General features: G+C 47.0%; 1 protein-coding gene and 1 long non-coding RNA gene across 4 annotated transcripts in view; one reads left to right on the forward strand and one right to left on the reverse strand.

The window, feature by feature from the left end:
• LOC132872764 (class I histocompatibility antigen, F10 alpha chain-like) overlaps nt 1-23,291 on the forward strand; it is a 318,444-nt gene that overhangs the window by 103,489 nt on the left and 191,664 nt on the right. The gene's annotated exons all lie outside the window — the stretch shown is intronic.
• Nucleotides 4,954-13,662, reverse strand: LOC132872760 (uncharacterized). Its single transcript, XR_009651485.1, has 2 exons — nt 13,052-13,662; nt 4,954-6,228 (listed from the first exon to the last, which is right to left on the reverse strand). It is a non-coding gene; the product is annotated as an uncharacterized LOC132872760 (long non-coding RNA).

The raw sequence follows: 23,291 nt of genomic DNA on the forward strand, positions 1-23,291 counted from the left end.
GAATTGAGAATGAATTTAATTTGCAAAAAAGTTAACATATAATAACAGTAAAAATAGCAATGATAATTATGAACATATGCATTTTAAAGAGATACAACAATTAAGGAGCATATCAGGAACAGATAAAGAAGAGGATCCATCTGATTGTGAAGTGCAGCCCTGGCGGCTCAGTCTGCAGCGAGAGAGAGAGAGACAGACAGACGGTGGGTGGGTCAGTAGGCTATATAGGTCCTATTTTCAGTAGCAGTATATATTTTTAGCAAGATCAATGCCATTTGGCCAAATACATACCGATATTAATGCGACGGATGGGCCTGCATCTTGGCACAGAGCTCTCCGATGTTTGGGGTAATTGAAGACAGTCTCAGCCTCAAATCTTTCTCAACATCTCCCAGTCTTTGCCGATGTTTAGTTGCCGATCGGCATTTAGTTTTGCCGATTTCAACCAGTTGAGCATCGCGAATGAATGAATGAATTAATTAATCCACAAACTACTGCAGAACCGTTACGGCGTAGAAGAAGAGTTAAAAATCGCCATTACATTTTTTATCTTGCGCACCCCCTAGTGGCAGCTCGCGCACCCCCAGGGGTGCGCGCACCACACTTTGGGAACCCCTGCTCTAGTGGATCATATAAAAAGACAAAAACATAAATAGATCATAAAAACAAAGACAAAAACATAAAAACACATAAAAGGACAATAATAAAACATAAGACAATAAAATGGCGCCGTGCTGATGGCAGTCTGTTGCAGCAGCTCTCGCTCTGTGTGGAGTTTGTCAAGTGTTTTGAGTTGCGTTTCATTTCGTGTTTATATATTTTATGCTATGTCCTTAGCAGTGCAAGATATTATGGATACTAAGTGGCTTGTGCGACTTTTATACTTTATTGTTTTTATAACAAACACAGGAGATAATGTCAAAGCGGGCAGTATTGTTTACCTTCGGGTCCAGCTGATAGCGCTCTCCAAACCATCACTACTGTCGGGATCAAGGGATCAAATCCCCAGGGAGTTGAGAAGGAGATGCCGGGGGTGCAGGGCCGGTGTATTACGAAGGAGAAGGAGATTTAAACCTTTTATTCCATCAATTGTCATGGGGAATGTGAGGTCGTTGGCAAACAAGGTGGATGAACTTGCGGCATTGACACGAACACAGCAAGAGTACCGTGAATGCAGCCTCATGTGTTTTATCGAGACGTGGCTGCAGGAGCATATTCCGGCCTCCAACATCTCTGTTCATGGCTTCTCCATGGTGCAGGCTGACCGGGATTGCAGGCTGAGGGGTAAGAAGAAAGGAGGGGGAATCGCGGTGCTTGTGAACAACAGATGGTGTAATCCTGGGCATGTCACGGTGAAGGAGCGTGTTTGCAATTCGAACATCGAACTTTTAGCAGTGAGTTTGCGTCCTTTCTACTTACCGAGGGAGTACACCTGTGTAGTAGCAGTGGTAATGTATGTTCCGCCGTCAGCTGACGCCGACGTTGCATGTGATGTCATCAACTCTGTCACTGCCAGACTACTCACTCAGTATCCAAATACATTAATAGTAATTTCAGGGGATTTTAATCACATCTCTCTTTCTGCAACTCTTCCAACTTTTCAACAATATGTAGACTGCCCTACTAGAGAAAATAAAATACTGGACTTATTATATGCAAATGTGAAGGATGCATATAGTAGCTCTAGCACTCCCCCCCCAGGCAGATCAGATCACAACCTGGTCTTGCTCACTCCCACCTACACACCCATGGTGCAGCGGCAACCAGTGTCCACAAAGGCAGTGAGGCACTGGACATCGGAAGCCATTGAAATCTTGCAGGGGTGTTTCGAGGTCACAGATTGGGATGTGCTCTGTGAACCTCATGGAAATGACATCGACTCCATGACTGACTGCATTACAGAGTATATCTTCTGTGTGGATAGCATAGTACATACAAGGACAGTAAGGTGCTTTGCCAACAACAAGCCTTGGGTCACAAGCGACCTGAAAGCATTACTAAACAAGAAGAAAAAACTTTCAGGGATGGTGACCGAGAGGCACTCAGGAGTGTGCAGAGGGAGCTTAAGGTGAGGCTGAAGGAGAGCAAAGAGGCATACAGGAGGAAGCTAGAAAACAAGCTCCAGCAGAACAACATGAGAGACGTGTGGAGTGGGATGAAGACCATCACTGGCTTTAAGGGGAAGGGGAATCAGGCAGAGGGTGGCCCTAGCAGGGCCAACGAGCTGAACATGTTTTACAACAGATTCAGTGCGGGGTCCCAATCTACCTCCCCTGTCTCTCCAAGCTCTACAAGCCCCACTGTCCTCAGTTCCCCAGCCCACAGTGCTGCCTCCTCTTCCTCCTCCTCCTCCTTCCCCTCCTCCAGCCCTCCACCAGCAACCAGGTGAAAAGGCAGCTGGTAAAACTTCACCTGAACAAGGCCGCAGGTCCAGATTTCATCAGTCCCAGGGTCCTGAAATCCTGTGCAGACCAGCTGTGCTGGATCCTACAGCACCTGTTCAACCTCAGCCTTGGGCAGGGGAAGGTGCTTGTGCTGTGGAAAACATCTTGCCTTGTTCCAGTTCCAAAGAAGCCTTCTCCATCGGTCCTCAATGACCAGTTGCCTTGACATTACACATCATGAAGGTGCTGGAGAGACTGGTCGTGGCCCATCTAAGACCACAGGTGACCTCCTCCCTGGACCCCCTACAGTTTGCCTACTGTCCCAAGGTGGGGGTGGAGGACGCCATCATATACCTGCTCCAGAGAGTTCACTCTCACCTGGACAGAGCAGGCAGCACTGTGAGAATCATGTTTTTTGATTTCTCCAGTGCATTTAACACAATTCAGCCTGGACTGCTGGGTGAGAAGCTGTAGAGGATGCAGGTGGACACAACCATCACCTCCTGGATTATGGACTACCTTTCAGATAGGCCATAGTTTGTGTGGCTTGGGGGCTGTGTGTCTGAGCGGGTGACCAGCAGTACAGGAGCACCTCAGGGGACTGTTCTATCCCCTTTCCTCTTCACACTCTACACCTCTGACTTTCAATACAGCTCAGAGTCTTGTCATCTGCAGAAGTTCTCAGATGATTCTGCATTAGTGGGGTGTGTTGGGGGGGAGAGGAAACAGAGTATCGGCAGATGGTGGACCGCTTTGTGGAGTGGTGTGGTAACAACCACCTGCTCTTGAACATGGCCAAGACTAAAGAGATGGTGGTGGATTTTAGAAGAAACAGGGCCAAGCCAAACACTATCACCATTCTGGGCAAGGAGGTAGAGGTGGTAGAGAACTATAAATACCTGGGGGTGCACATTGACAATAAATTGGACTGGAAATGTAACACTGAAGCTGTCTACAAGAAGGGTCAGAGCAGGCTCTATTTCTTGAGGAAATTGAGGTCTTTTAATGTGTGTACTAAGTTGCTACAAATTTTTTATCAGTCTGTGGTGGCAAATACAATTTTCTTTGCTGTCATCTGCTGGGGTAGCAGTATCAGGGCAAGTGATTCTAACAGACTAAACAAGCTGATTGGAAAAGCAGGCTCTGTGCTGGGGACTACATTGGAACTAGAGTTGGTGGTGGAGAGGAGAATGTTACAGAAATTGTTAAACATTATGGACAATGCATCACATCCTCTACACAGTACACTGGCAAAGCAAAAAAGTGTTTTCAGTTGGCGGCTTCGCCAGCTCAGCTGCAGTCGGGACAGATATAAGAGAACTTTCTTACCCACAGCAATAGCACTTTATAATGACTCCTCTCTGAGCAGAGAGATGTGACTTATTTTTTAATCTAAAATGTTGATGCATAGTACGGTGTTAAGCCTCACTAAGCAGTTAGGCAGCTGGGCCATAGAAGGTTCACGCTGCACGCTTCACGCTACACGCGTGTAAAGAAAAGTGGACAAACGTAGCATGACTTGCTCTGGGCCATAGAACGGCGTTCACGTTGCACGCTGCACGCTGCACACTTCACGCGTGAAGCATGAAATGAACATGCACACTTTTTTCTAGGCGTGAAGATGGAAATTCCAGTCAATGCATGCGGTCACCGCCGCGCCAGCCAATCAGAACGGGTCTAGGGAGATAACTCTATGCTTTCAGGGGAAAACTTCGGAAAAAATATAATTGAATGGTATAATTGAAAAATAGTTCTTCATCGGGATTGTCAAGCAGATTATAGAATGTTCGGTGAAATTCACCATGGGTTTCTCTCAGAAGGAAGTGTTCTCGGCTCCAAATTCTGTTCCTTTTTCTCTTCCTCTGTCTCAGTAAAAGCAGAATGAGGCAATCGTCGTCATCCGAAGAGTCCATATTATTGGTTACTCGGTCAAAGTAGAACAGACGCAACACGTGAACATCCAAGTGTAGCGGACGGTAGAATGGTGCCGCCGCCTTGTAGGGGTTAAACTACACTAACCTAGGGAGGACTGAACAGGAAAGGATCTGTGTCCCCCTCGCCCAGTGCCTAGTAGCCTCAGTGCTGTCGTGTGTGGCAGTAGGTGGTTCCCTGAGTAGCAGTCACTTACTTGGGGGGGGGTAGAGTGGGCTCCAGGATCTGAAGGTGGTCAGGTGGCTGCCTGAAGGGTGTATGTGGTGAGTGGAGTGTGTATGGCCCAACCCGTCACCACCCCACTACTATTCCAACCCCAGCTACACAGGTGAGGCGCCCCTACCCCTAGGTTAGAATAGACTTAAATGAAAACAGTCACTAGGCCTGTAGCACAGTGTAAACAACTACTATAGCGGGGGAACTAATTGCAGTTATTTACTGGTTAAGTTAGTTACTACTCCCGTAATGATGATGATTATGGATGGTAACACCAATGTGATTTATAATTCCCCCCAAATGTATAGTACCACAGAACTAATGCCCAAACATGTATAGTTGTAATAAGTGATTGGTAATATTCATTCGAGACTCACAGTAAGAAAAGAAAATATATAAAACATCAACCACCTCAAATGAGTTTCACAGTAGGGAAAATGTATTTAACACCCAATACCTTAAATGTCTTAACATTCACTGAGGTTGGCAAACATAGCGCAACTCAGTCTGTAACATCAGTAATATATCTCATTCACATGTAAACACACAAAGACATATCTTTTGTAACTACACTAAGAGAAGGTGCTTCTTGTAACCTCAAAAAAACAAAACACCTTTAAGTTGGACGTAGGCTGTGCATAGCACGGCAAAGCATGTGTGTGTGAGTGGATGGGTGAAATGGAGGCTGGCTCAGTGGCGAGGGCAATCCCCAAAGTCTCTCCAGATACCACTGTGTGTGTGTGTGTGTGTATGTATGTCTGTGTGTGTGTGTGTGTGTGTGTGTGTGTGTGTGTGTGTGTGTGTGTGTGTGTGTGGAATGGAGGCTGGCTCAGTGGCGAGGACAATCCCCAAAGTCTCTCCAGACACCACTGTGTGTGTGTATGTATAGCGGCACGGGTCAACACAAGTCCAGTTCAGTTCAGTTCAGTTGACTCTGCGAGTGTTATCAGCGGTGTTGTATGTATGTGTGTGTGGGTTGTGATGCAAGTGAAGTGTAGTGCATTAATTATCCACGACCAACCAGAAGTCCCGTCGCGATGCTGGACATGGAGGGCAGGGTAAACAGTCAGCTGTCTTCTGACACAGGCTACTGAATGGCTTCGGAACGTTCGGGTGGACGGCGGCGAAGTGGCAGCTAGCGTAACGGATAGTTCAAAAACAATTTTCCAGAGCGGTCCTGGCAACGCAAATAAAACGGCTCTAGAGAGCGATAAACACGTCTAACGGATAATACGAACGTTTCTACACAACTTCACATCCGTCTTGATGTCTCTGTTGTCCTTTCTATTCGTACCCCCTTCAGTGTTTATCTTCCCGTATCATTAGCATTAGCTACACCCATTTACAACTGCCAGCGGTTCGTATTACAGTGTTATACAACAACAAAACAAACGGAGGGTGGCAAACACACCACTACCCAACCGAGACGTACTAACGTTGCACTTTTTAATTACAAAGGAACACTTACTCGACACTCAATACGAGTTTATCGATCCGCACACGTGGACTGCTCCCAGAACACACAACTTCAGCTTGCCTCTCCTGTCACTGAATCCTCCCGCCGCTCGTAAACGCTCCCTCTCGCGCTGCCCAGCGCGTTCACGAGTTTAAAGGCGCAGTAGCCCCCTTTGCTCCCGCTACATTCCCCCCTGCGAAACCCTGCCATACCATCCAGCATCACCAGGCGACGGGATTCCTGAAAGGCAATAAAATAAAAATAAAATAAATCATTAGCAACCTGTTTGCATCACTCCGTCACATACAGATATTCATTTAACATGTTCTTTTTCTCTTTTTCTTCACATTACACCCTCGGAACCACATCAATATAGGTAGGTAAACGTTGATAAGTATTCAAAACATTGGCAAATACGTGGCATCAAAAATATAGGCAACATCTCAGAGGAACACCCTGGAGAGGTAAGTGCATAACATTTTCACAAGTAAACGCTGGTACGTATTCAAAACACGCGTACACAAATTAAAACGTCAGAAATGTATGGTTGAACATTCAAAATTGGCACCCAGGAGAGGTAAGTTCCCATGATACATTCTAAAACGTCAACCCAACACATAATCGTCAAACCTTGCAGGAATAATGCCCCGGGTGGACCTCTCAGAGCGCCTAGGCTCGACCACCCCTTCACCCTCACTACCCGCATCTGACCCGTCTGTAGGCTCTATGCCACCCCTTCTAAACCTACCAGCCCCACCTGTTTCCTCCCCCTGACTCTGATCCCCAACTGTGTGAGTGGGGTGTGTGGGTGTGAAGGCAGGTAGGCAGAGGAGACCAGGGCCCTCAGAGTCTGAGTCAGAGCTGGAGCTTGTAGTGGGTCGGCGACCACCGGGATTGCCCCTTGGGGTGGGGAAGGTGCAGAGTCTCAGTTGGTCTCGGTGTATCACTTTCGGGGGCCCTCCTTCCTCTGGGCGGATTGTGAACACAGGGATGTCACCGTGGTTTTGCTTGATTACGATGTAAGGGTGGGGCTCCCACTTGTCTCCTATCTTGTTTCGACCATGGTGGGAATGGTTGCGTAGGAGCACACGGTCTCCGGACCTGATGAGGGCACCTGCAGACCTTCGATCGTAGGCCCGCTTTCGCTTCTTGGATGCGCCCTCTGCTGCAGCGTGCGCCACTTCCACTGCGGTTTTAAACTTGTTATGGTGGGCCTTCACCCAGTCGTCCAAGTCACCCACTTCCTCTTCCTCCAGATCTTTCCCCCCCAGAACATCCATAGGCAGCCGGGGATCTCGGGCAAACATCAGGTAAAAGGGTGGATATCCCGTAGAGGAATGGGGTCGGCTATTGTATGCCATTACTAGTTCTGGGAGATGCTCATCCCACCTCCTCTTCTTCTCAGCGGACAAGGTACGCAACATCTCGTGCATTGTCCTATTGAAGCGTTCACATTGGGCGTTACCCTGCGGGTGGTAGGGGGTAGTGCGGCTCTTGGCGATCTTGTAAATCTGACAGAGTTCCTTGATGACACTTGCCTCAAAACATCTACCCTGGTCAGAGTGCAGACGTGCAGGGCAGCCATAGTGAACAAACCAGTGCTTCACAAGGTTCTTTGCTGTGGTGTGAGCCGTTTGGTTTCGAGTTGGCACTGCCACTGTGAACCTCGTGAACAGGTCAGTCAAGACCAACACATTTTCAAAGCCCCCATTTGAACGCTCCAGTAGGGTGTAATCCATGGCCAATACTTCCAGAGGGGCCGAAACATTAGTGCAGGTCATGGGTGCTCGGGTTTTGGGGAAAACATCTTTGGCCAGGGCGCAGCGTTTGCATTCTTTTACCCAGTTCTGAACATCCTGGGTCATGGTGGGCCAGTAATAGCTACGTCTCATGGTTTCCAGGGTGCTGCGTTCTCCGAAGTGGCCACCATGGTCGTGTTGCCCTTCATACACCCTACGCTGCAGGCTTTTGGGGACAACGAGCTGCCGTGTTTCCTCTCCATCCCTTGGGTCAGTTATCGTGCGGAACAGGACACCTTTGTGGAGGCTCAGTCGTTCGAACTCCTTAAACAGCCGTTGGAGTTTTGGGTCGGCGAGACGCAGGCTGGCCCCTGGGGGTCTTTGTTGTTCTTGCACGGCTGCCAGCACAGGTTGGACCATGGGGTCTTTCTTTTGCTCCATTGCTAGTTCTGTCCAGCTGAAACCATCTACTGCTGCTCTGACTGCACTCTGTATGGCACCATGTGTGACAACGTCCTTCTGCCCTGGCCACAGGCATGCACGAACCTCTTCAGATCCCAGGCATATGAAGTCCTTCCCCGAGTCTTCTCCCTCCGGTTCTGTACTCACTGGGATTCTGGACAAGACATCAGCATTCGCATTTTGGCGACCGGGCTTGTAGCACACTTCGAAGTCGTATTCTGCCAGCTGAGCAGCCCAGCGCTGTTCCACTGCGCCCAGGTTCGCTGTCCCCAAATAACGCAGTGGGTTGTGGTCGGACACCACTGTGAACTTGGAGTACATCAGGTACTCCTTGAACTTTTCAGTGACTGCCCACTTAAGAGCCAGCAGTTCTAACTTGAAGGCGCTGTAGTTCTTGTCATTCTTTTCTGCTCCCCGAAGACCACGGCTGGCGAATGCTATGACATGCTCGACTCCTCCTTGCTTCTGGCTCAGCACTGCCCCCAATCCGTGAAGGCTCCCATCAGTCGTCAGGATGAAGGGCAAGTTGAAGTCAGGGTAGGCCAAGACTGGTGGGCTCATCAGGCTAAGTTTCAGCTTTTCAAAAGAACGCTGGCACTCCTCAGTCCACCTGAAGGTTCCTGCGGTCCCCATCTGGCTTGTCTTTCCCACTAGGGTGTGGAGCGGGCGGGCTAGCTGAGCGAACTTGGGGACAAACCGGCGGTAGTAGCTCATGAACCCTAGGACTTGCCTCACCTCTCTCACAGACTTGGGAGTTGGCCAGGTCTCTAGGGCTTGCACCTTCTCTCCATCCACTTGGATTCCTTCAGCGGAGATCACATGGCCCAGGAACTTAACTTCGTCTCTCAGGAGGTGGCACTTGCTGGGCTTCAGTTTGAGACCATGTTGCCTTAATCTATTAAAGACAAGTTCAAGCCTCTCACAATGGGTGTCGAAGTCATTGGAGAAGACTATCACATCATCTAAATAGATTAACAGCACCTCAAATGCCAGGTCCCCGAGTACTACGCCCATGAGCCGTTGGAAAGTGGCCGGGGCGTTGCACAATCCAAAGGGCATCCTGGACCACTCAAATAGGCCGAAGGGGGTGGTCACAGCAGTCTTTGCACGGTCAGCCTCATCCATGGCCACTTGGAAGTACCCCGAGGTTAGATCAAGGGTGGAAAACAGCCGTGCTTTTCCCAGGGCATCCAGAGACTCTTCGACGCGTGGGAGTGGGTAAGCATCTTTGCAGGTCACTTGGTTCAGTCTCCTGTAATCGCAGCAGAACCTCACGCTGCCATCCTTCTTCATCACGATCACTGCGGGGGAAGCCCAAGGGCTGCGGCTCTCCCGGAGAACTTCTTGAGAGACAAGGTCTTGGATGTGCTTTTTAAATTGCTGGAAGATCTGAGGAGGAACACGGCGGTGACGCTGTTTGATGGGTGGTGCATCTCCAGTGGGTATGTTGTGGGTGACGGAGGTAGTGTAGCCCAAATCAGAGTCATTCTTTGAGAAGACATCTTGATGCTTGGCCAACAGATCTGTCAGCTTACGGCACTGAGTACTGGACAGCCTCTGGAGGTCTACCTGGACTGGGACGGGCAGCTGGGTGGAAGGGCAGTTCTGGTCGAAGGCTGACACTGACTCCATGGCTTTGACATGCAGAATTTCCCCTCGCTCCTCAAACTCCACTAATTCCTTGGGCAGCACTTCTTGGGGCTGGTACGCTACAGCGAGTCGGGCGCGGGGTTTTAACGTCACTGGCCTCGGGCTGGAGTTCAGGACTCGGACTGGTACACGGCCGTCAGTGGTTTTAGCCAGCACATTGGCTACCAGGAGACTCCTAGGTAGGCTTACCCCAGAGGATGCTTCCACTAACACCTGGCAGCTGGCCTTCGATGGGACTCCGCATCGGCCTTCTAAGACACGCTCGCTTAGTGGGGGAATGGTGACTTCCTGTCTCCCTGCGACTTTCACGTAGCCTATGCGTCCACACTGACTCCGAGCTCCTGCGTCCCTCCTTATGTCGGCCAGCACACGATGAACCTGGGCTTCTGTCCCTCTGTACTTGTTCATCTTCTTCAGGCCTTCCCGGTGCCCGAGGAAATCTTTCAGGTCGCTCAGCACATTCATACCTAGGATGCCCGGTAGGCCTTTCATTTCCTCTGCGTTAGGGCTGTCATCCTTGAGGACAAAAATGCATTTCCGGCCAACTGATTTGCCCATGCAGTCTACGTCTGCCTCCAGGCATCCGAGGAGAGGAATGTCCAGGCCGTTAGCTGCGGTAAGCTGTACCCAGTGGGCTGAAGACAGGTCTGACTTGTCGAAGTGCTCGTGGAAGAAGGACTCTCGGATTGTGGTCACCTCTGAGCCGGTGTCCAGCAGGCACTCAGTGAGGACACCCGCTATCGTCACCCCTACCGTTAGGCAGTTGCCAAAGGCCCCTCCCTTTAAGGCACCGGATGGCTGGGTTGCCCGGTGGCTTCGGACGGCTGGTGAGCTGGGACCTGGACGTGTTGACTCTGAGTTGCCTCCCACGGCTCCTGGTGGCCCATCCTGGCGAGGTGGGGGGCGCGTTAAGTCGGTGGCTCCCCGGTTCAGCGGACAGCGTCTGCTGGTGTGCCCCGGTTCGTTACAGGTGTAGCAGATGTACTGCCCGGCCTCATCCCGCAGTGGTGGGTTCCTAGCCTTACCCTCCCTCTCGGGTGGCGCGCCATGGCCTCGGGTGCCCATCATGCGGTACAGTTCGTCCTGACGTGTTGCTATCCTCTGCATGGTGTCGTGTAGCATCTCCATGGTGAGTTGAGACGGAGACTCTCCAGTTGCCGCCGCCACGTTCACGACCCCTTTAGAGCGGGAGCTGCTCCTCATGCCCTCCACGGCTTGGTACTCTTCCTCCTCTGACCACGAGATGGCATCCTGCAGCAACTTGGAGAACTCCAGTTCCTCGCTGTCTTGAAGTCGCCGCTTCATTTCTCTCCTCAGGATGTCATCTCGGAGCCCCAGCACCAGTTGTTCCTTCAGTACCAGGTCTGCGTCCGGGACACGCTTGGGGTCTCTACGCTGGATGCCCATCAGCTTCTCCTGGAGGTCGTATGCGTATGAGCGTATAGTCTCTCCTGGCATCTGTTTCCGGTCATAGAACTCCTTTAGCCGTGTTCCTAAGGGCACCTTGTCGCCATAAGTCTCGCGCAGTGCATCGAAGATCTTCGTCACGCCCTGTTCAGTGGCTTTCACCATATACTTCACCGTCAATCTAGCCTCATCTTTAAGGTGTTGTTTGATAAATTCGGCCTGGTCCTCTGCAGGAATCTTCATCATCTGTAGAGCAGACTTCATTGACGCGATCCATTCTTCAACACCCTCCCCCCGTTTACCACTGAATTCAGGGCACTTACGCTCTCTGGGGATATACACGGTAGAAGTGGGGGGCCTGTTCATCTGCTGGTCTAGAACAGTTTTAGCTAAAGTGAGAGCCTCTTTTTGCTCAGTCCTGGCTTTCACTAGAGCTTCTGCTTGATCATTGAACTTGGCCTGCATCTCAGCAAATTGTTTTTTTAACTCTTCTAACTCAGCCATTATGTCTGAAAATTGTGTTCACTGTCAAAAACTTTTTTTCAATGAAAAAAATTGGGAATCTGTATTAAAAAAAATGCTAATACGATCCTGTTCGTGACGCCAATATGTAGCGGACGGTAGAATGGTGCCGCCGCCTTGTAGGGGTTAAACTACACTAACCTAGGGAGGACTGAACAGGAAAGGATCTGTGTCCCCCTCGCCCAGTGCCTAGTAGCCTCAGTGCTGTCGTGTGTGGCAGTAGGTGGTTCCCTGAGTAGCAGTCACTTACTTGGGGGGGGGTAGAGTGGGCTCCAGGATCTGAAGGTGGTCAGGTGGCTGCCTGAAGGGTGTATGTGGTGAGTGGAGTGTGTATGGCCCAACCCGTCACCACCCCACTACTATTCCAACCCCAGCTACACAGGTGAGGCGCCCCTACCCCTAGGTTAGAATAGACTTAAATGAAAACAGTCACTAGGCCTGTAGCACAGTGTAAACAACTACTATAGCGGGGGAACTAATTGCAGTTATTTACTGGTTAAGTTAGTTACTACTCCCGTAATGATGATGATTATGGATGGTAACACCAATGTGATTTATAATTCCCCCCAAATGTATAGTACCACAGAACTAATGCCCAAACATGTATAGTTGTAATAAGTGATTGGTAATATTCATTCGAGACTCACAGTAAGAAAAGAAAATATATAAAACATCAACCACCTCAAATGAGTTTCACAGTAGGGAAAATGTATTTAACACCCAATACCTTAAATGTCTTAACATTCACTGAGGTTGGCAAACATAGCGCAACTCAGTCTGTAACATCAGTAATATATCTCATTCACATGTAAACACACAAAGACATATCTTTTGTAACTACACTAAGAGAAGGTGCTTCTTGTAACCTCAAAAAAACAAAACACCTTTAAGTTGGACGTAGGCTGTGCATAGCACGGCAAAGCATGTGTGTGTGAGTGGATGGGTGAAATGGAGGCTGGCTCAGTGGCGAGGGCAATCCCCAAAGTCTCTCCAGATACCACTGTGTGTGTGTGTGTGTGTATGTATGTCTGTGTGTGTGTGTGTGTGTGTGTGTGTGTGTGTGTGTGTGTGTGTGTGGAATGGAGGCTGGCTCAGTGGCGAGGACAATCCCCAAAGTCTCTCCAGACACCACTGTGTGTGTGTATGTATAGCGGCACGGGTCAACACAAGTCCAGTTCAGTTCAGTTCAGTTGACTCTGCGAGTGTTATCAGCGGTGTTGTATGTATGTGTGTGTGGGTTGTGATGCAAGTGAAGTGTAGTGCATTAATTATCCACGACCAACCAGAAGTCCCGTCGCGATGCTGGACATGGAGGGCAGGGTAAACAGTCAGCTGTCTTCTGACACAGGCTACTGAATGGCTTCGGAACGTTCGGGTGGACGGCGGCGAAGTGGCAGCTAGCGTAACGGATAGTTCAAAAACAATTTTCCAGAGCGGTCCTGGCAACGCAAATAAAACGGCTCTAGAGAGCGATAAACACGTCTAACGGATAATACGAACGTTTCTACACAACTTCACATCCGTCTTGATGTCTCTGTTGTCCTTTCTATTCGTACCCCCTTCAGTGTTTATCTTCCCGTATCATTAGCATTAGCTACACCCATTTACAACTGCCAGCGGTTCGTATTACAGTGTTATACAACAACAAAACAAACGGAGGGTGGCAAACACACCACTACCCAACCGAGACGTACTAACGTTGCACTTTTTAATTACAAAGGAACACTTACTCGACACTCAATACGAGTTTATCGATCCGCACACGTGGACTGCTCCCAGAACACACAACTTCAGCTTGCCTCTCCTGTCACTGAATCCTCCCGCCGCTCGTAAACGCTCCCTCTCGCGCTGCCCAGCGCGTTCACGAGTTTAAAGGCGCAGTAGCCCCCTTTGCTCCCGCTACACAAGCATGAAGTTTAATGGCCCAGGGTCCGGTTCTTCACGTGAACGTGTAGCGTGCAGCATGCAGCGTGCAGCGTGAACCTTCTATGGCCCAGCTGCCTTACAGTCTCACTTGCTACTTGGATACAGTGGTGCTTGAAAGTTTGTGAACCCTTTAGAATTTTCTATATTTCTGCATAAATATGACCTAAAACATCATCAGATTTTCACACAAGTCCTAAAAGTAGATAAAGAGAACCCAGTTAAACAAATGAGACAAAAATATTATACTTGGTCATTTATTTATTGAGGAAAATGATCCACTATTACATATCTGTGAGTGGCAAAAGTATGTGAGCCTCTAGGATTAACAGTTAATTTGAAGGTGAAATTAGAGTCAGGTGTTTTCAATCAATGGGATGACAATCAGGTGTGAGTGGGCACCCTGTTTTATTTAAAGAACAGGGATCTATCAAAGTCTGATCTTCACAACACATGTTTGTGGAAGTGTATAATAGTGTAACCAGGTGGTAATAGATAAATTTATAAATATGTATGTGTATGGTTACAGTGTGATGAATGCCAAATTCGAAGTGTATCAATGTCCAGAGAGAATTGTGGGAGGGTATCCTGTAGGTGGCAGTATTTGACCATTTTATTTGATGAGGTTGAAATGTACATGGAGTTTGGAATGAAGTTTGGGCGGTTTTGTTTGCCGTACTTAGTTTTTGACCAGAATGCGCTGTACTGAAATGTGTTTCAACGAGATTGCACTATAAGTATGTTTTTCTTATTTTATAAGTTGCTTGTTACACAAGTCCTCATCAAAACTGAAGATATCTAACATGATGTTTGGGATATGATCAACAAGTTATTAGAGACTGTATAAACTGCAATGTTTCAAGATTGTTCGTGATGTGTGAAGATTCCTCCAGCAACGTGGGCTGTACCTGTTAGGATAACGAAACCTGTAAGCCTACTGCCGTATTGTTTGTATATAAGTTTGAACTCTTTAGCTACAGGTTACAGCCATGAGTGAAGAATGGATGCGGCCCAAGACGTGTTGTAGTCTAGTTATTTTGCACCTATGCTTGAAAATAAAACTTACTGAAAACCCCAGAAGAACTGTGTCCTGTGTGGTACTAATTCCACAGGCTACAATAGTACGAACAAAGGAGATTTCTGAGGACCTCAGAAACAGTATTGTTGATGCTCATCAGGCTGGAAAAGGTTACAAAACAATCTCTAAAGAGTTTGGACTTCACTAATCCACAGTCAGACAGATTGTGTACAAATGGAGGAAATTCAAGACCATTGTTACCCTCCCCAGGAGTGGTCCACCAACAAAGATCACTCCAAGAGCAAGGCGTGTAATAGTCGGCGAGGTCACAAAGGACCCCAAGGTAACTTCTAAGCAACTGAAGGCCTCTCTCACGTTGGTTAATATTAATGTTCATGAGTCCACCATCAAGAGAACACTGAACAACAATGGTGTGCATGGCAGGGTTGCAAGGAGAAAGCCACTGCTCTCCAAAAAGAACATTGCTGCTCATCTGCAGTTTGCTAAAGATCACATGGACAGGCCAGACGGCTATTGGAAAAATGTTTTGTGAAGGATGAGACCAAAATAGAACATTTTGGTTGAAATGAGAAGCCTCATGTTTGGAGAAAGGAAAACACTGCATTCCAGCATAAGAACCTTATCCCATCTGTGAAACATGGTGGTGGTAGTATCATGGTTTGGGCCTGTTTTGCTGCATCTGGACCAGGACTGCTTGCCATCATTGATGGAACCATGAATTCTGAATTATACCAGCGAATTCTAAAGGAAAATGTCAGGACATCTGTCCATGAACTGAATCTCAAGAGAAAGTGGGTCATGCAGCAAGACAACGACCTTAAGCACATAAGTCGTTCTACCAAAGAATGGTTAAAGAAGAATAAAGTTAATGTTTTGGAATAGCCAAGTCAAAGTCCTGACTTTAATCCAATCGAAATGTTGTGGAAGGACCTGAAGCGAGCAGTTCATGTGAGGAAACCCACCAACATCCCAGATTTGAAGCTGTTCTGTATGGAGGAATGGGCTAAAATTCCTCCAAGCCGGTGTGCAGGACTGATCAACAGTTACTGCAAACATTTAGTTGCAGTTATTGCTGCACAAGGGGGTCACACCAGATACTGAAAGCAAAGGTTCATATACTTTTGCCACTCACAGATATGTAATATTGGATCATTTTCCTCAATAAATAAATGACCAAGTATAATATTTTTGTCTCATTTGTTTAACTGGGTTCTCTTTATCTACTTTTAGGACTTGTGTGAAAATCTGATGATGTTTTAGGTCATATTTATGCAGAAATATAGAAAATTCTAAAGGGTTCACAAACTTTCAAGCACCACTGTATGTGTGTGTCTTGACAGCTACCTCACCTCTGGCTGTGTTTTGTGGTTGAATGTATTTGTGCTTATTTATTTATGTGTATTGTATGTGTATTTGTTGTATATGTTTTTAAGGCTGCTGAAACAATGGAATTTCCCTCTGGGATGATTAAAGTATATCTATCTATCTAAAAGGTGAGGTAAAGCCATAAATAGGGGACAATCACCAGAACAGTAAATAAAGTGCATATTACACAGGACTGATCATATTGCACATCCAAAGACGCGCTGCACACTCCAAAAGATCAGTTCTAAGAGTTTAGTTCTCTAATAGCACTTGGATAAAAACTGTTCTTAAGTCTGGAGGTACGAGTTTTTAAAGACCTGAAGCACCTCCCAGAGGGCAACAGAATGAAAAGATGGTGACCAGGGTGTGATAAGTCTCTAATGATGTTGGTTCCGTGGTGGAGGCACCGTGTCCTGTCAATATCCTTTAGCGTTTGTAACAGAGTTCCAATGATTTTATGTGCTGCTGTTATTACTCTCTGCAGAAACTTCTGGTCAGCTGCCGTGCAGCTCACAAACCACACCAGCATGCCACAGGTGAGAATGCTTTCAACAGAACAGCGATAGAATGAAAGAAGCAGCTGATGTGATATGTCCAGTCTTTTCAATGTCCGAAGGAAATACAGTCGCTGCTGTGTTTTCTTCACCAGGGCAGTGATATTTGTGGTCCATGTGAGGTCTTGTGTGATGTGTGTGCCCAGAAATTTAAATGAGGACATTCTCAACTGTAGCACCCTTAATTTATAGGGGAGCAGGGCCTTCACGTGGTCTCCTGAAATCAATGATCATCTTCTTGGTTTTGGAGATGTTGAGTGCCAGGTTGTTCGTGGAGCATCAGTCCATTAGTCTGTGGACCTTGTCCCTGTATGTGGATTCATCACCATTGTGTATCAGGCCAACTACAGTCGTGTCATCTGCAAATTTAATGATGGTATTTGTGCTATAGGTTGGCATGCAGTCATGTGTATAAAAGGGAAAACAGGAGAGGACTCAGCACGCACCCTTGTGGGGCTCCAGTGTTGACTGTCAGAGGGGAGGCGTGATAAGTCCCCATCCTGACAACCTGAGAACGATCGGTTAAAAAGTCTCTGATCCAGCTGCACATGTGCTGATTCACACCCAGGTCCAGCAGTTTATTCTCCGTTCTGCTGGGTATGATCATGTTAAATGCTGAACTAAAGTCCAGAAACAGGATCCTCACATATGTTTTAGGGTGTTCCAGATGGGACGGAGCGGTATGTAGCGCTGTATTAATGGCTTCTTCCGATGACCTGTTTGCTCTATATGTGAACTGGTGCTTATCCAGGGTGGGTGGGAGTGCTGCTTTGATATAACTCAAAACCAGCTTCAAAAACACTTCATAACAGTGGGGGTAAGAGCAACTGGTCTGAAGTAATTTAGGCTGCTAATATATGTCTTCTTAGGTAGGAGCACAATAGTGGGAGACTTCAGGACTTCGGGACAATGCATAGAGACAGGGAGAGATTGAAGATTTTACAGAATACCTCTGCCAGTTGGACTGTGCAATCTGAGTGCTCTCCCTGGTATAGCATCAGGACCAGCAGCTTTCCTGGTGTTCACACCACGGAGCACTCTCCTGACATCATCAGTGCTAACATTCAGTGTCGGACTGACTGATGTTGGTATCAGCTTCTTCCTAGTCTCTGCATCGTCCACCTCAAATCAAGCAAAGAAATGCTTCAGCTCCTCCACAAGATAATCACTGCTGCTTGTTGTTGGATCGTCTCTGCCTTTGTACTTGGTGAGGTTCTGAATGCCTTGGCATGTCCGCCATGGGTCTCCATTGCTGAAGTATCCCTCTATCCTCTGCCTGTAGGCTGCCTTGGCCCTCCTGATGGCTCTCTTGAGGATGGTCCTGGCAGTGCTGTAGAGATTGTTGTTCCCAGATCTAAAGGCAGAGTTGTGCTCCAGCAATAGATGCTTGACGTCCTTCGTTAACCACGGTTTGTTGTTCGGAAAGCTTCTGATAAGTTTGTCCACTGTAATATAGTCAAGACAGTGCTTAAAATAAGACAGGGTAGTGGATGTGTAGTCGTTAAGATCTTGTCACATGTGTGGTGCAGGAATTGTATAGTGGTGTAGGATGTGTGAAGTGGTGTAGGAGGTGTGTCTAGTGGTGTAGGGTGTGTATGTAGTTGTGTAGGATGTGTATGTAGTGGTGAAGGTGTGTGTAGGATGTGTGTAGAAGTGTAGGATGTGTGTGTAGTTGTGTAAGATGTATGTGTAGTGGTGTAGGATGTGTGTGTAGTGGTGTAGGATGTGTGTGTAGTGGTGTAGGATGTGTGTGTGGTGTAGGATTTGTGTAGTGGTTTAGGATGTGTGTAGTTGAGTAGGTGGTGTGTGAAGATGTGGAGGATGTGTGTATTGGAGTAGGAGATGTGTGTAAAGGAGTAGGGTGTGTATGTAATTGTGTAGAATGTGTGTGTAGTCATGTAGGATGTGTGTGTAGTGGTGTAGGATGTGTGTGTAGTTGTGCAGGAGGTGTGTGTAGTGGTGTAGGAGGTGTGTGTGTGGTGTAGGATGTGTGTAATGGTGCAGAAGGTGTGTGGAGTTGTGAAAGAGGTGTGTGTACTTGTGTAGGAGGTGTGTGTAGTGTTGTAGGAGGTGCGTATAGTTATGCTGGAGATGTGTGTAGTTGTCTTGGAGGTGTGTGTAGTTTTGCTGGAGATGTGTGTAGTTGTGTAAGCAGTTTTTAGTTGTGTAGGAGGTGTGTGTAGTGGTGTAGGATGTGTGTGTAGTGGTGTAGGAGGTGTGCAGTTGTGAAGGAGGTGTGTTTAGTCATGTAGGAAGTGTGTAATGGTGTAGGAGGTGTGTGTAGTTGAGTAGAATGTGTGTAGGAGGTGTGTGTAGTTGAGTAGAATGTGTGTAGGAGGTGTGTGTAGTTGTGTAGGATGTTTGTGTGGTTGTGTAGAAGGTGTGTAGTGGTGTAGAAGGTGTGTGTAGTTGTGTAGGAGGTGTGTGTAGTTTTGCTGGAGATGTGTGTAGTTGTTTAAGCAGTTTTTAGTTGTGTAGGAGGTGTGTGTAGTGGTGTAGGAGGTGTGCAGTTGTAAAGGAGGTGTGGGTAGTGGTGTAGGATTTGTGTAGTTGTGTAGGAGGTGTGTTTAGTTATGTAGGAAGTGTGTATAGTCGTGTAGGTGTGTGTAGTTGTGTTGGAGGTGTGTGTGTGGTGTAGGATGTGTGTAATGGTGTAGGAGGTGTGTGTAGTTGAGTAGAATGTGTGTAGGAGGTGTGTGTAGTTGTGTAGGATGTTTGTGTAGTTGTGTAGAAGGTGTGTGTAGTTGTGTAGGAGGTGTGTGTAGTTGAATGTGTGTAGTGTTGTAGGAGGTGTGTGTAGATGTGTAGGATGTTTGTGTAGTTGTGTAGAAGGTGTGTGTAGTGGTGTAGGATGTGTGTGTAGTTGTGGAGAATGTATGCGTAGTTGTGTAGGATGTGTGTGTAGTTGTGTAGGATGTGTGTAGTTGAGTAGGCGGTGTTTGGAGTAGATGGGTGTATGGTGTGTATGTAATTGTGTAGGATGTGTGTGTAGTGGTGTAGGAGGTGTGTAGTTGTGTGTAGTTGTGTAGGAGGTGTGTGTAGTTGTGTAGGAGGTGTGTGTATTGGTGAAAAAGGTGTGTGTAGTTGTGCAAGAGGTATGTGTAGTTGCGTAGGATGTGTGTAGTGGTGTAGGATATGTGTAGAAGTGTAGGATGTGTGTAGTTGTGTAAGAGGTGTGTGGATTTGCATTACAGGTGTGTAGAGTTCTGTAAGAGGTGTATAGTGGTGTAGGTGTTGTGTGTAGTTGCAGAAGAGGTGTGTGTAATTGTGTTGTGTAAGAGGTGTGTGGTGTTGTGTAGCAAGTGTGTGTAGTTGTGTAAGAGGTGTGTAGTTGTGTAGGAGGTGTGTGTAGTTGTGTAGGAGGTGTGTGAAGTTGTGTAGGAGGTGTGTGTATTGGTGAAAAAGTTGTGTGTAGTTGTGCAAGAGGTATGTGTAGTTGCATAGGATGTGTGTAGTGGTGTAGGATATGTGTAGAAGTGTTGGATGTGTGTAGTTGTGTAAGAAGTATGTGTAGTTGTGTAGGATGTGTGTGTGTAGTTGTGGAAGAGGTGTGTGTAGTTGTGTAAGATGTGTATAGTGGTGTAGGAGGTGTGTGAAGTTGTGTAGGAGTTGTGTGTTGTGGTGAAAAAGGTGTATTTGTGGAAGAGGAATGTGTAGTTGTGTAGGATGTGTGTAGTTGTACAGGAGGTGTGTGTAGTTGTGTAAGAGGGATGTGTAGTTGTGTAGGATGTGTGTGTAGTGCTGTAGGAGGTGTGTGTGGTGTAGGAGGTGTGTGTAGTTGTGTAGGAGGTGTGTGTAGTTGTGTTGGACATATGTGTATTTGTGTAAGAGGTGTGTAGTGGTGTATGAGGTGTGTTTCGTTGTATAGGAGGGATGTGGAGTTGTGTAAGAGGTGTGTGCAGTTGTGTAAGAGGTGTATAGTGGTGTCAGTGTTGTGTGTTGTTGCGTAGTAGTTGTGTAAGAGGTGTGTTTAATTGTTCTGGAGGTGTGTGCTGTGTAAGAGGTGTTTGTAGTTGTTTTGGAGGTGTGTGTAGCCGTGTAAGGTGTATAGTGGTGTAGGAGGTGTGTATAGGAGTGTAAGAGGTGTGTGTAGTGGTGTCGGATGTGCGTAGTCGTGTAGGAGGTGTGTTTACTTGTGTAGGAAGTGTGTATAATTGTGTAGGAGGTGTGTGTAGTTGTGTAAGAGGTGTGTAGTTGTCTTAGAGGTGTGTCTAGTTGTTTAAGAGGTGTGTGTAGTTGTGTTGGAAGTGTGTGTAGTTTTGTAAGAATTGTATGTAGTGGTCCAGGAGGTGTGTTTACTTGTGTAGGAGGTGTGTGAAGTTGTGTAGGAGGTGTGTGTATTGGTAAAAAAGGTGTGTGTAGTTGTGCAAGAGGTATATGTAGTTGCGTAGGATGTGTGTAATGGTGTAGGATGTGTAGAAGTGTAGGATGTGTGTAGTTGTGTAGGATGTGTGTGTGTAGTTGTGGAAGAGGTGTGTGTAGTTGTGTTGGAGGTGTGTGTAGTGTTGTAGGAGGTGTGTGTAGTGGTGTAGGAGGTGTGTGTAGTTATGCTGGAGATGTGTGTAGGTATGTAGTTGTGTAGGACGTGTGTGTAGTTGTGTAGGAGGTGTGTGTAGTTTTGCAAGCAGTTTTTAGTTGTGTAGGATGTGTGTGTAGTGGTGTAGGATGTGTGTGTAGTGGTGTAGGAGGTGTGCAGTTGTGAAGGAGGTGTGCAGTTGTGAAGGAGGTGTGGGTAGTGGTGTAGGATTTGTGTAGGAGATGTGTTTAGTTATGTAGGAACTGTGTATAGTCGTGTAGGTGTGTGTAGTTGTGTTGGAGGTGTGTAATGGTGTAGGAGGTGTGTGTAGTTGAGTAGAATGTGTGTAGGAGGTGTGTGTAGTTGTGTAGGATGTTTGTGTAGTTGTTAGAAGGTGTGTAGTGGTGTAGAAGGTGTGTGTAGTTGTGTAGGAGGTGTGTGTAGTTGAGTAGAGTGTGTGTGTAGTGTTGTGGGAAGTGTGTGTAGTTGTGTAGGATGTTTGTGTAGTTGTGTAGAAGGTGTGTGTAGCTGTGTAGGATGTGTGTAGTCGTGTGTAGTTGTGTAGGAGGTGTGTGTAGTTGTGTAGGAGGTGTGTGTAGTGGTGAAAAAGGTGTGTGTAGTTGTGCAAGAGGTATGTGTAGTTGCGTAGGATGTGTGTAGTGGTGTAGGATATGTGTAGAAGTGTAGGATGTGTGTAGTTGTGTAAGAGGTATGTGTAGTTGTGTAGGATGTGTGTGTGTGGAGTTGTGGAAGAGGTGTGTGTAGTTGTGTTGGAGGTGTGTGTAGTTGTGTAAGATGTGTATAGTGGTGTAGGAGGTGTGTGAAGTTGTGTAGGAGGTGTGTGTTGTGGTGAAAAAGGTGTATTTGTGGAAGAGGTATGTGTAGTTGTGTAGGATGTGTGTAGTTGTACAGGAGGTGTGTGTAGTTGTGTAAGATGTATGTGTAGTGCTGCAGGAGGTGTGTGTGGTGTAGGAGGTGTGTGTAGTGGTGTAGGAGGTGCGTGTAGTGGTGTTGGAGGTGTATAGTGGTGTAGGAGGTGTGTGTAGTTGTGTAGGAGGTGTGTGTAGTTGTGTTGGACATATGTATATTTGTATAAGAGCTGTGTAGTGGTGTATGAGGTGTGTTTCGTTGTATAGGAGGGATGTGGAGTTGTGTAAGAGGTGTGTGGAGTTGTGTAAGAGGTGTATGGTTGTGCCAGTGTTGTGTGTTTTTGTGTAGTAGTTGTGTAAGAGGTGTGTTTAATTGTTTTGGAGGTGTGTGTTGTGTAAGAGGTGTGTAGTTGTGTAGTAGGTGTTTGTAGTTGTTTTGGAGGTGTGTGTAGCCGTGTAAGGTGTATAGTGGCATAGGAGGTGTGTATAGGAGTGTAAGAGGTGTGTGTAGTGGTGTTGGATGTGTGTAGTTGTGTAGGAGGTGTGTTTACTTGTGTAGGAGGTGTGTGTAGTTGTGTAAGAGGTGTGTAGTTGTCTTAGAGGTGTGTCTAGTTGTTTAAGAGGTGTGTGTAGTTGTGTTGGAAGTGTGTGTAGTTTTGTAAGAGTTGTATGTAGTGGTCTAGGAGGTGTGTTTACTTGTGTAGGAGGTATGTGAAGTGGTGTAGGAGGTGTGTGTAGTTATGTTGGAGATGTGTGTAGTTGTATAAGAGGTGTATAGTTGTCTTCGAGGTGTGTAGTTATGTAAGAAGTGTGTGTCATTGTGTAAGAGGTGTGTGTAGTTCTTTGAGAGATGTGTGTTGTGGTGTAGGAGATGTGTGTAGTTGTGTAAGAGGTGTATAGTGGTGTACGTGGTGTGTGTAGTTGTGTATTGTTGTGTAAGAGGTGTGTAGTTGTGTAGGAGGTGTGTGTAGTGATGTAGCAAATGTGTATAATTGTGTAGGAGGTGTGTGTTGTGTTGGAGGTCAGTGTAGTGGTGTAGGATGTGTGTGTAGTTGTGCAAGAGGTGTATAGTGTTGTAGGCGGTGTGTGTAGCTGTGTGAGAGGTGTGTATAGTTGTGAAGGAGGTATGTGTAGTGGTGTCAGAGGTGTGTTGAGTTGTGTAGGAGGTGTATCTAGTTGTGTTGGAGGTGTGTGTAGATTGTAGGATGTGTTTGTGTATTTGTGTTGGACATGTGTTTAGTTGTCTATTAGGTATTT

Source organism: Neoarius graeffei, chromosome 24 (genome assembly GCF_027579695.1).
Source record: "Neoarius graeffei isolate fNeoGra1 chromosome 24, fNeoGra1.pri, whole genome shotgun sequence".
Classification (NCBI taxonomy): Eukaryota; Metazoa; Chordata; class Actinopteri; order Siluriformes; family Ariidae; genus Neoarius; species Neoarius graeffei.